Source organism: Meleagris gallopavo, chromosome Z, assembly GCF_905368555.1.
Source record: "Meleagris gallopavo chromosome Z, MGAL_WU_HG_1.1, whole genome shotgun sequence".
Lineage (NCBI taxonomy): Eukaryota > Metazoa > Chordata > Aves > Galliformes > Phasianidae > Meleagris > Meleagris gallopavo.
Window position 1 is genome coordinate 52,620,448 of NC_139435.1, and position 12,789 is coordinate 52,633,236.

The window sequence follows — 12,789 nt, forward strand, 5'->3', positions numbered from 1 at the left end:
TACCACTCCTGTGATGAACTCTGTGGGCTTATTTTAGCAGCATGACCAATTAGAGACCAGCAGTTTCCCTACCTATGAATGTCAATAAACACAAATAAGTTTATTAAGAAAAGATCTATGACATGTAGGGCACACTGCTTTTATTTAGGGGGAAAAAAAAAATCCTTTAGGTTTCCTAGCTTTTTTTTTTTTTTTAATTGATTTAAGCATTGAACAGCTGTTACATCCTGGTAAGGAAAAAAAAATAATAAAAGAAACACACTGTAACTTTAAGCCGTTTTTGACTGTAAGCCAAAGAGAACCCTGTTGAAACAGACTGTTCCATCTCTACAGAAAAAAAACAGTCAGGAGGTGGAAAATCGGAGCCGTGCACTGGGGACCGGCGTCTGTAGCAGGCGGATGGCCATCTCTTGTCATCGTTAAATCCCAGCAGGTGGATACGTGCAGTTACAGCACCTTCCAGTCGACAGCTGGCACCTCTGTTAAATATTTTGTGGCAATGCATGAATGCAGAGATGACCACAAGAATGCACTACACATGCTGTGCTGAGGTCTGAGTTAACTGTCTGAAGCCAAAAGAAGCTCTACAGAGACTGCTGAGGACACACGCTGCATAAAGCAGCTTTTGACTACTCTGTGAGTCAGAGGAAAACCCAGGACGCTCATTATAAAATGTGGTAAGATCACTTCTAAAAATGGATTTCCACATTCCCTCTTTTGCTTTTGTTTCTTGGTCAGCTCAACACAAGATTCTCATCCTAGCTCAGAGGAGCTGTTCCCTCTCTCTCAGGATCTGAGTTCCATCCCCAGACTGCCAGATTTTTCATGCCTTTCTCCACCCCACTGGCAGAAATATCCCCCACTGTGCTGACCTATGAGCTGAGTGAATCAGCGCTGTGAGGTGCAGGTGCTGCACACAGTGGCCTGAAGAGCCTTGGGCTCATTAGCAGTTCCATAGTATTTCCATGGTAAGGCCACCACCATGCTATGCTGTCTTAGGGCAAAGGCTTCTTGGTAATCTGAGCTGCAGCTCTGAGGCAGAGAAAAGAGTGCAGAATACGATCCAGCTCTATGCCCATGGCCTTATCAATTGTTAAAGTATTTGTTTCATTCACCATCTGTGAGATCAAAGAAAGAAACTCACTCTAAGATATACTCACTTTAAGATATACTTTCATGTTCTCCCCTTATCGAAAGTCAGATCTACAGATCATATCAGTATGAACTTGGATAATCCTACACTTCCTACACTACTTACACTACCTTCTTTTATTTTGTGTAAGTAAAGGGAAGAAGTAAGAAAATTCAGCTTAATCTTACTGCTGTTTTCCAGCTTGCCCTTCTTCTCACTACATCTACAGGTTGGAAGAGTTTCTGCGCAGTAATTAGGGATGCTTTCTAGCCTAGTCAAGTCTAAGCCACTAAAGGTAATTTTCTATAGCAATTACGTGCCAAAGAATTTCCTCTGGGAGCAACAGACAGTCAACAGCCAGTAAGGCACTCTACAAGCAAGGGATTATGTCCTGGACCAAAAATTTACTTTCAACACAGCCTTCTTCTCAAGCTTATAACAGAAACAACTGCTACGCTTCAGCCAGTCCCTCTGAGTGCAGTGGCTCACTTCTCACTCAGAAGGAAACAGGGAATTACACTACACAGAGCTACACAGGCCTCTTCATAGCAACTCCAAATGCTTGTGGATGAGTACAGAAACACTCTAGGCTTTAATCTGGACTGTAGTACTACCACTGGTAAACTGAAATTTGAGCTTAAGACTGGGGGTGAATCACTTGGTCAGCTCCTTTGTGCGAAATAGCTAAGCAGCTCCAGCTTTCTTTTTTTCCTTCCTTCCTTGAGCCATTTTTTGGTCCTTAAATCTGATCTAATTGCTGGTATTGAATGCTATGTTCAGCCCACTGAATGACCAGAAAAGGAGTAAAGGTGCAAACTCAGATGACACTTAATATCTAAATGTGCTTTTGTTGTGCCTGTGGCAGAATAAGGTGAAGTTCCAAGAATCAGTGAATGTAAGCCAATGAAGTGCATTGCTTTCTTCCCCATGCAAAGCCTTGAATTAAACACTTCCAGGTATCAATCATCATTGAAAGTTTTGTCCCTAAAGAGTTTTTTTTTTTCCTCAGGGTATCAAACTTTCTGCAGGTGAACTACTCAAACTACTCTTCCAAGTACCACTGACGTCCACAGTAATAGCAGTATGATCACTGTACGAGTGGCTTTTTAACTACATCTGACATTGTTTTTACTTCTCAAAAAAAGCTTATCAGAGCATAGCGATAATATAGTTTAGAATTAAGTTTTGCTTAGCATATGCCTTAAACTCCATTTTTGTCCAAACACAGAGCAGAAACTGCACTATACCAGCGATACGTGGACTGTTTATTTCATCACCATCACCTGAACCAGACCATGAAGAACTTATCAATCCAGCATGCAACTTTGGCTGCTGTAAAAATATCCAAAATTGTTGAAGGCCAGATTGTGAATTCCATGGAGTTTCAATAGCTGAAGATGTAATCCAAATTTAATATAAATTGCAGTCTGTTTATCTATGTAAGATAGGTTGCAGCTTGACATCACCTTGCCAAGACCGTCAAGTGATGGAATATAAATATTTTGAATGTGATGATTAGACCACTAACATATTCTCTCTTTCTAATAGTTTCTTAAGTTTCATTTTATTAAATGTATACTGCAGGGAATAATCCTGCGTTGGTAATGGAAGTAACATGAAGAGCAATTACTTCAAGAACCTCTACATCTCATGTTTCCATCATTCCAAATGGATATCATTTTAATCTATTGGAGAGTGCAAGCTATAGCTGATAACGGTAAACCTTGTGTTATTTTTCACTGGAGCCAAAAGCCAATCAACTGAAATTCTTCCCAAAGTGACTTTATAATTTAGTTATAAATCTTGGGGGAAAGCAAAGTATAAAAAGAGAAGGAAAAAGGCTTATGAAATACATGCTAAGAGGCTCCATCTGTGAACAATAATTCTGCAAATGGACATTGTTTTACCTAATCAATCAAACTTGTTAAACACAACAGAAACCCTTGATGTGTGTAATGGAGGAAAAGAGCAGCTGCTTAGGTCATCACTGGAGATTTTCCCGCTCTCCAATAAGTGTTGCCCTTTCCCCTTCCAAATTTTTGGTCACTGTACAAGTGTGTACATCAGAAAGAGAGGAACCATGCATTCAATGCCTGTTTTTCCTGATCAGCTTAAGACTGGAAAATTGATCTGATAGAATCACAGTCTTTCCACTGATAGTATACATTTATACTCTGCAATATTTAGGTTTTAGAAGCAGGATATCATGGCTTATGTCAATCATTGCAAAGCAAATGCCCCACTGTGCTCCAATGCGCATCAAGTCTTCTATGTATGTCCAGGCTTGAGTTAGCCCAACCTTTTTCCGCTGTCAGTGAATGTTCCCCCACAGTTAACATTCATTTGCAATTATGAACTCACTTACTATGTGCAAGCTTTTCCAAGCCAGAAGTGTAATTATGGTTGCAGAATTCAAATTGCTCTTGCTATCATCTTCTCTGACCAAGTAGAGGAAGAATTTTGTTCAAACCTACAATTACAGCTAATTATCATTTCAGCTTTTATTTATTTAATCTCATTATACAGAAGGTCTTCCTGACTTCCACAAGTGATAAAAATAGTTAGCTCATCCACTTCATGTTTCAAGAGTCTGTGGCCTGATTTCAGATGTGCTGATAAGCAACTGTCTACCCCTTTTGACATCTATTAGTTACCATTGGTGATTTAGCATTACTGGAAAAATTGCTTGTTTGGATAGTCCAGTGAGGATTTAAATGCCAAATGTGTTTTACTTAGACAAAAGTCTTAAAATCATTGAACTACAGCAGCATTTCGGCTAAGTCTCTCTTGGATACAGTGATAAATGAAGAGGCTGTTTTTATAAGGCAGCTGCTTGGGGATTTCTTTGGTGTGTCAGGGAGTTTGTTTTGTTTTACGTATATGTAAGCAAAAAAATACAACAGTTCACCAGTATCTGTTGGAAGAAACTATCATCATTTCTATTGGTGCTGGGCCAATAGGTCTTCAGTGAAAACACTCTGTACACCACATAAGTGCTCCCTGAGAAGGAAACAAACACACACGTCTTCCTACAAGTACTCTATGCCGAAGGCAATGTATACCAAAAAAATACTAGACACTCTGTGGCCTTCATGCTCTATACAGCAGCTTCTTGCAGCCACATGTGATAACACCATCTACCCCCGTGGCACCTGGCTTTCTGCAGAGCTCTCAGGTGAAGACCTGCCCCACTGGCAGATCAGATTCAGAGTTCCCAGCATCTCTCTCTCCAGAGTGGCTGCATATTGCAAGGATGACTGTACTAAAGTCAAAGCTAATTTTACATACTAGAGCAGAGAGAATTATTAATAATATCTCATTATGATGAAATGTAAGGCTGATCTTTAGGGAAGGATTATCCTTTTTAGCCTTTTTTTTTTTTTCCTTTCTGTACAGATTTTCTTCTGAATTTTCCTCCTGAAAATTCAAAGATGCATGGATGAAAGGGAAAAAAATTCTGTGTCAGACAAAAGAAACTGGAAAAATGCTTTACTTACTCTTGTTGTTTATGACATGTTACAAAGAAAGAAAATGACGTAAAAAGAAAAACACGAGAGTATTTTATCCACAGAATTACTGACATTCTTTTTGCTTATTTCTACAGAAAGAATGGGGAAGACCTGTCTGTCTGCAGGCAGGAAATCTCATGTGTGAGGTATATAAAAAAAGAGACTAAAAAGTAGAGATCATTGAGTATCTGTTCTAATCAGGAGGCCTAAATGTAACAAAAGGTCCTATCAGCAGAATTCACCATTTGGTCGCTGATCAGAATGAAACCTTGCCTTTTCCCTGGAAGCCAGTGCCTGCATTGTAGAGGGATGAGGGCCAGGCCAAGCAAACACAAGCTGTGCTGGGCAAAACTGTTCCCCACCTGGAACTGCACAACATCTCTACTCTTCTCTGTGTGTTTGCTGTAGTTTTTCGATGGAAGGAAAGGTTCCAACTTTTGCTGATCTGCAAGCTACCTCATGCATAATACTTTGACAACCTGAGGGCTCTTGGTGGAGACAGTGAAAAGTGGAGAACAATTTTCATGTTGGTTCATTTTGGAGGCTCCTCTGAAAATAGGAAAGCACTGATTATTTTTGTTTATATGTGCTTCTTCCTCTCTAAACAGTTGATTTACTGCTGCTTGCAGTGAAAGTTTAGATCAGGCCATGAACCAGCTAATAGTAGCTGGCTAGATTTGCATAAAAGTAAATACACATTCATATAAAAATAGAGTCAGTACATCACAACAGAGTATTGGTCAATATGTTTTAAAAAAATCCAATGGATTCATTTCAGTGAAAAAAACTCCACTTTTCATCTTGACTAAACCTGTATAATTTTCTCAGAAGTCTCGACATAAAAGCACATGTGATATGATAAAACAGATACTATTATGAATTTAGTTCAATCTTGAATGGGGATAAGCAAACATAGCAAAATTCTGAATTTTTTACAAAGATGTTCATTCTTTCCTCAAATGATAAATCTATAAAGATCTAATGACAACACCTTAAATTCTGAAAGCACATAAGATCAAATACCAGGTGGTAAAAGTTAAAAGTATGAAGACTGCTCTGAAAGTAATGCCTCCTATTTTATGATGTTGACCTATGACATCAGGGATGGATGCTGGTGGTACTGCAGTGTAGTCTGAACCTTCCCACCAATATTCTGTTACAGATGGCAGCAGAGTGGCAGTCTGGCAGAATGACATCTGACATGGAAGTACGGATGAGGCAAAGGTTTGTCACTGAATTCCTCCACTGAATTACATTCAGTGACACTGGCTGAACGTTTTTGGAGACCAATCAGTGGATGTGAGCACAGTAAGGCAGTGAGTGTTGTGTTTCAGCAGTGGCGAAAGCAATGTGAAAGAGAAGTCATCAGATGGGCATGCACAGCTGTCACACCACGAAATGAATAGTGTCTCGACAAGCTCATCCACATGATTTGCAGATTACAACCAGAGAATTATGTATGGGGCTGATTTTGTCTTAAGTGTGTTGGAAATGATGGTGGCAATGATAGAATATCACACATTTTGTACCAAGTGGATCCCATGAATGCTCACACAGAAACAAAAAGAAAACCTTATGCAGGTTTGTCAGGTCTTATTGAACTAATATGAGGCTGAAGGTGACAGTTTCCTGGATCACATTATTACTGATGATGAGATGTGGTGTCACCACTATGGGCCATAGTCACCATAGAGTGGTGACATTTGAATTCCCCATTGAAGAAAAAAGTCTCAGCCCTCTAGCAGCAGTATGGTTACCATACAACTCCTTCATAAATTTGTTTAAACATCTCAAAACTCCACACTGCACACTGCACAATATGCTTCCTGAATGTTTTTCATCTATTTCCATTGAGTAGATTACATATTCTTCAAGAAATAGCTATTGCTAGTAATATGGTATTCATAAACTGAATGCTTTTCATTTCATAAATGATCAGGTTATATCTTTGTGCCAACCACAACTGTTGATTTGAAATGACAAATAAGATATCTTGTTATAAGGCTGTTTTCCATCAAATACCAGTTTTGAGGGTATGTGGGGAGAAAAACATAATTTCTCCAGCTCTGCTGAGAGCCTCTTGTACTATCACAGACAAAGGCAGGAAACAGGGCCAGTATGTTTTGCCAACCAAGCTCTCATAAAGGTCCCAGGGACTGTTTCCTCAACTGCTACAAACAATCTAGGCCTGCTGGACATGCATATACCACTAATATGGATGATTCAAATCTGGTTCAATTTGGAAGAGCACTCAAAAAGCTGAGTTACACAGCTAAACCCATCATGTTCTTTAAATTTCAAATCCTGTACAGTCTTGACCTTCTTTTTCATGCAACATACAGTCTATAAATAGCCTCTGTCTCGCAATAAACACTTTTAAGAGAGTTCTTCTTTCCCACCTGACCACTTTGTAAGTATGTACAATGAGTTGTGTGTGTCCATGCAGAAACAACAAACATTACTGCAACTGGTCTGGAAAGACTTTTGTTAGAGGAAGGAAAGAGGCAAACAAAGAACAAAGAAAAAAAAATCCTGTTGGAGAGGACAGAGAGTACAGACTTGTGTGCATAGTAATCATCTGGTGCATAAACACAGGGGCTGCTGCTGCCCTGAGACTTCATGCACTCAGAGCTGCTGTGGACATAATCCCCAAACAGCAAAAATATAGCTGTAAATACTATGACTACAGGTTCCATAGGACAAATACATTTACATGCTTTTGAATTAAATGGAGCAGAAATGGAAGCAAAGTAGCACTCCCTTGTGGAGACATGTTTTTTTAATAATGCAAACTAATTAGCAAAGATAAGTGGCTATCCTTGGCAGAGTGCAATTACCGTCACCTTTAGATTTCTAAGGGTATCTATTGGGTGCTGTGTAAACCCAGTTACTGCCCTGTACATCTTAAAGCACTCAGCAATTTGCAGTGCCTTCAGCTTATCTCTATTGGCTTTGCATCTGATTGTAAACTGCATAATGGAACAAGCTCTATCAGCATGCCAAGCAACCTTAACTGGCACAAAACTGAATCAGTTCAAAACTCTCTGATCTTAGCATCAGAACCTACCAAAAAGATAGACCAAACAAAGTGGTTTCTTAAAGTACATCAAATGCTAAACTCTGAACATTTATGTTTCCCAAATACTCCTGAGTGATAAAGATAAGCAAAGACTCTTTTAAGAGTTTGGTCTTGGTTCTCTGTAATGGACACAACTCTTTCATTTTTCAGGTCAAGGATCCGGAGCTACATATGCAGCTTTTAAAGCACAGAAAAATTTGCCTCTAATAGACTGAGAAGAGAGCTTCTTTGATGCTGGGTGATGGAAAAGGTCAGCTCAATAATCAGGACTCAGAAAACTTGCAGAAGACAAGAAAATGTGGAGCAGCTATGAAATTACAGGGAATGTTACCACAGTGTTACTGACTTGGCAAGTGGAGGAAAAGTTTTTAGGTCACTCACTTTTCCATCTAGTCCTTTCAGGTAAGCAGTTTGCATCAAGGCTTTTTGTACCCTTTGTCTATTTGTTTCCTTTTCATCCCATCCTTCTTTTCCAGCTCTTACTTCTATTCTCAGGCCTACATCCTCTTTATAGCTTCCTTCCATTCTAATCCTGTCTTTTATCTGCTGTGTTTACACTTACACTTTGTAAGAGCCCACCAGCTCAGCTGCCCAGAGCCCCATCCAGCCTGGCCTTGAGAACCTCTAGGGATGGGGCACCACAGCTTCTCTGGGCAGCTGTGCCAGGGCCTTACAGCGCTCTGAGTAAAGGATTTACTCCTAACATCTAATCTAAATTCCCCCTCTTTTAGTTGAAAACTAAAATTATATCAGACTCTGCAAAAAGTTGGTCTCCCTCCTGCTTGTAAACTTCCCTTAATTACTGGATGGCCACAAGGACATCTTCCCAGAGTTTTCTCCAGGCTGAACAAGCCCTGCTCCCTCAGCCCTTCTTCACAGGAGAGGTGCTCCAACCCCAGATTTCTGAGGGAGATCTGGCTGTTTTTCTTCCTGTGTCAGCAGAGTGAATGAGATACCTGACCCAGGCCCTCACTGTTACCTCCAAGTGCAGGGAAATCTCACGTTTTGCAGCATCACATACCACCTTCTCAGAGGTGTTCATACTGCTGTGGACATGAACACTCTTCACGTCACTTGCCTTGAGTGTGGGGAAAACAGACGGACCTCTAGCTTGCTGTATGTATATGTGCTAAAAAACATTATAAAATTCCTTTGGGGAATTATTTCTGTTTGTGACCTTCAAGGAAGAGCCTTAAACAGGAGCTACTCCGTACTAAATGAGCTTTTAGTGGGAAGAGTCTAATGGGCTGCCTTATCTCTAGCATTCCCCCAACCTGCTCTGTCTGGGTGCAGCACTGCAGGGCTTGGGTACACCATGCTGTAGATGTAGAATGGCAGAGGGAGAGGGAGGCACAAAAGCAAAGGGTGAGGGCCAGAGCATTTCCTGTGCAGTTCAGCAGCATTAATATAATGCAGCAGTTAACAAGGTTGCTGACTTCAAGATAATGATTTAATTCTCCAGCATATCAATGTGTTACTTAACTTCTATCTGTCTTACTGAGTATGTGCTAGATATCCACATCATCTTTCATTTTTTATTGGCTGGATTATAGCATGTCTCTGGATATCATTCCTAGGAATAAGCACAGAAAATTTGCCAGCTCAGCTCAGACAGAGATATGAGCCTGATTTGGAACCTTGTTCTACCTGCTCCTATATTTTCTGCATACTGAGCAAAAACTTCTTTCCTCAGCACCTGTTGAAATCATTTAAATTTTCCTACTTGTCTATTGCACCAGAGAAAAACATAAGTGGGATTCAACAGTTTTGTGGGGGACAGCTGGAGGAAGAAATGGAGCAAACTAGTGCAGAAAATGAAAATCAATGTCCTTTTAAAAAAGGCACTCACACATTTAAGTTACTGAAAAATATCTACTTATCCCTCCTAAAATCCATAATTCTAAATTTATCATTGTCAGACCTTACACACTGACTTTTCCTGAAGAAAGGATGTATAGAAAACTCTAACCTTCATTATACTTCACTTAGAATGCAGTTAAAGTTCACCAGAAATGAGAGTTACTCTCTAGTCATGTTGTTTACAAGGAATGCCTTTTTTTTTTTTTTTTAATTATTCATGGAATACTTCTTTATCTTTGAAAAATTATTTTGAGTCAGCATATGTTTTGAGTAAGTATATGTTTCACGTAGTGACTGAAATACACCTCCAAATTAACTAGTAATGCAGATTTTTGGTTATAGAAATGGGCACAATTCATGATTCTAGAATAAGATACAACAGTGCAGAAAATATAAATAAGTAGATATTGAGTATTGAAAGTGCTGGTCAACAGACATGAAGAAAATCTTGATTTTTGTTTATAAGTAAAACTTTTTCAGAGTGTTTTATATTATGTAATTCCATTCTCCTAAATTCCTTCCTTATAGCAAATTTTGCCCTAAAAATCTCAACCCGGTTTTCCATTGGGGAAAAAAAAAAATGTTAGCCAAGAGAAAAGGTAAGGATATGAAACTCTCTAAAAGAAAAGGCTTGTAGACAAAAAACACTGATATTTTCATTCTTCAATGGGGATAAAGAGAAAAGCTGAACCTTTTCTTCCATGTCTGTTGCTTCATATGGAACGTGCACTTCAGAAGTTTTTTTGAAATTTTAACTAGTTGCGTTACTAGTGACTAAATAGGTGTGGTTCAGAATAAAGTGAAACACAGTTGCTGTACTCAGCAAGCAGCCATTTTCTGTTAACAATGACAAGATAAGCAGCAAGAAAATCAGAGGTGGAACATTTCGAAAGCTTGTCAGATTTTATATCTATCTATCTACTTGTCTATCTATCTATCTTTTTTTTTTTTCATGTAATGGGGGTAAAAAAACAAAACACTGTCATAGGCATATTTGAGAAATTCAGCGCTGGACTTAGAAATTAGAGAAATTAGTTGCCTACACATTTTTATTTATGTATTTATTTTGTCATGGCTGTATTATTGTGATTGACTAGACAAGAACCTAAGGCACATAATCCATTTATGGATAAAGAATCTACTAATGTGTTTAATCAACACTGAGGGAATCACAGGATCTTACAAACAGGTTATGGTGTCTGCCTAAAAGTTCATCTGTTTCTCTGCAACCAAACCCCCCTGATTTTGTCATCATATTTGGAAGGTCATGAGATCATGTGTGTTTGTATACTTGTTTATTTAAGCAGAAGAAATACTACCATTGGGCTGTAGTTTATTTTAATTAACTGTTGCAATACACTAAGGGAGTGCAAGAGGTTTGTACCGATGTTACATTCCCTCAACATACACACTGATGGTCTTCTAACTGTTTTCCAACCTGCAATTATATAGCAACCCATGGGATTGACATAACTAATCACAAACATGTCAGAAACGTATGTTTTACTTGAAACTCGAAATAATAAACTCTGGTGATTTTTATTTATTCTGAAATTAATGATTCAACTTTAGCTCACTTCTGTGAAGTCCTTGTTCTATTCCTTTACAGCTTTGGTAGAAATTTTTGAAGAATTGAGCTTTGATATCTTTTGTTTAGCCATAATTGCTGCCAACTCCTCTGAGCATTCTCAAGTTCATACACTTCAGTAATTCCCTGGAAGTCAATAGCAATATTAGCATGTCTAAATCTTGTCAAGTTTCATTCCTGAGACACCTTAACAAGCCAAATTATTTTCTAAAGAGCCAAGCAATTGGTGGTTACAACATTATTCAGCAACACAGCATTAAAAGGACGGACATTGTTCCTAAAATCTCTTACCCGGTACCAAACAAGAATGAGTACTCCCAAAGGCAAAGTGACTGCAACATGGCAATTACTCCAGCCAGAACTGGGACCTGGGACTTCATCTCTGTCTTCACTCTCTACGCAGCACCTGAACAGTTAGTTGAACGGGGCCATGTGTGCATAACAGAGAAGAAAAACCTAAGGGTGCAACTGTATAACAAGCTAAGCCAATCTAGCAGCTAGCTACCTCCAAAACAGCCTAGCCACCTTGCACATGTGTGCTTCTCACATTGGGAAGATGTGGCCATGTAATCTGACCAGCTGTGAAGCGTGAACTTAGCAGAACATGAATCCTATGGACACAGTGGGATCACTTGCTGCCAGTGGCTCTCTTGCAGCTCTTCAGTGCCAGGACAGCAGTAGCCCATAGAACAGGAGCACACAGGCAAAGGAAGACAGGGCAGAATATTGTTCCTTAGGGCGCTCTCAGACGTTTGGCTAGTCTTAGCTCTATTGTTAAACCACACAAATATCCACAGGCACACTTCTAATTCTCCAGTCAAGAAGTGCAAAACAACATGCATGCATTGTTTGCTAAGAAGCAATTGGAAAGCAACCTTTACTTTCCCTCTTTTTTGGGTATCTGTCTTTCTACCTGGCATCCCTGCATGCAGCACATGTGCCAGGAATAATTACATTCATCTGGGTTCTAAGGGAGCAGAGCCAGCTTCTTTAAATCAAAAGCGTAGTAATACGCATTCACAGCCCTGAGTACAACAGACCTGAATTATCTTACACATGGCATTTCCACATAGGATTTATCCAGGCTGTTCCATGTTCAATACAGCAAAATGCTAATCAACACATGCAATTAATCAGCTTCTATACAAAGAGCCTGAAGCCTTAATTAACATTCCTCTCTGATTAAACTATCACTGATGAGTCCAAGTCTCAGGTGAAACTGAGTGTCGGAAGTTTTTAATGCTTGATCTTCCACCCCCCTATCTCCCAGGACTTCAAAGCAAACATAAGGTCCATTTCCCAAACAAAATGGAGCTTTGCCATTCTCTTTAATTTCCCTGGCCTTATTTCCTGCAGGAGAAATCCTGAACTTAGCAGTTTTGCCTATTTCATTGTCCCTTGATGTCACCAGGTCCTGCAATTTAGTTTTATAAAAGGATTAAGAAGCTTGTTTATGGCTTTTCAGTGTTAGAAAGTCACTGGTTTTGTATTTGAGGTGTTTCCCAAAGATGAAGAAAGACAACCTCTGTAGCAATATACAATTACGTTGTAAATCCAGTTGCGCTACTGAACAGCCTTCCTTGTAAATTTTTTGCTGCCCTGTCACTCAAAGTCTCTTCTT

At 39.3% G+C, this 12,789-nt stretch overlaps 1 long non-coding RNA gene across 1 annotated transcript; it reads left to right on the plus strand.

The window, feature by feature from the left end:
- The first annotated feature begins 339 nt into the window (after positions 1-339).
- Positions 340-8,469, plus strand: LOC146542281 (uncharacterized). Its single transcript, XR_014880655.1, has 3 exons — positions 340-677; positions 5,804-5,865; positions 7,871-8,469. It is a non-coding gene; the product is annotated as an uncharacterized LOC146542281 (long non-coding RNA).
- The last annotated feature ends 4,320 nt before the right edge of the window (positions 8,470-12,789 follow it).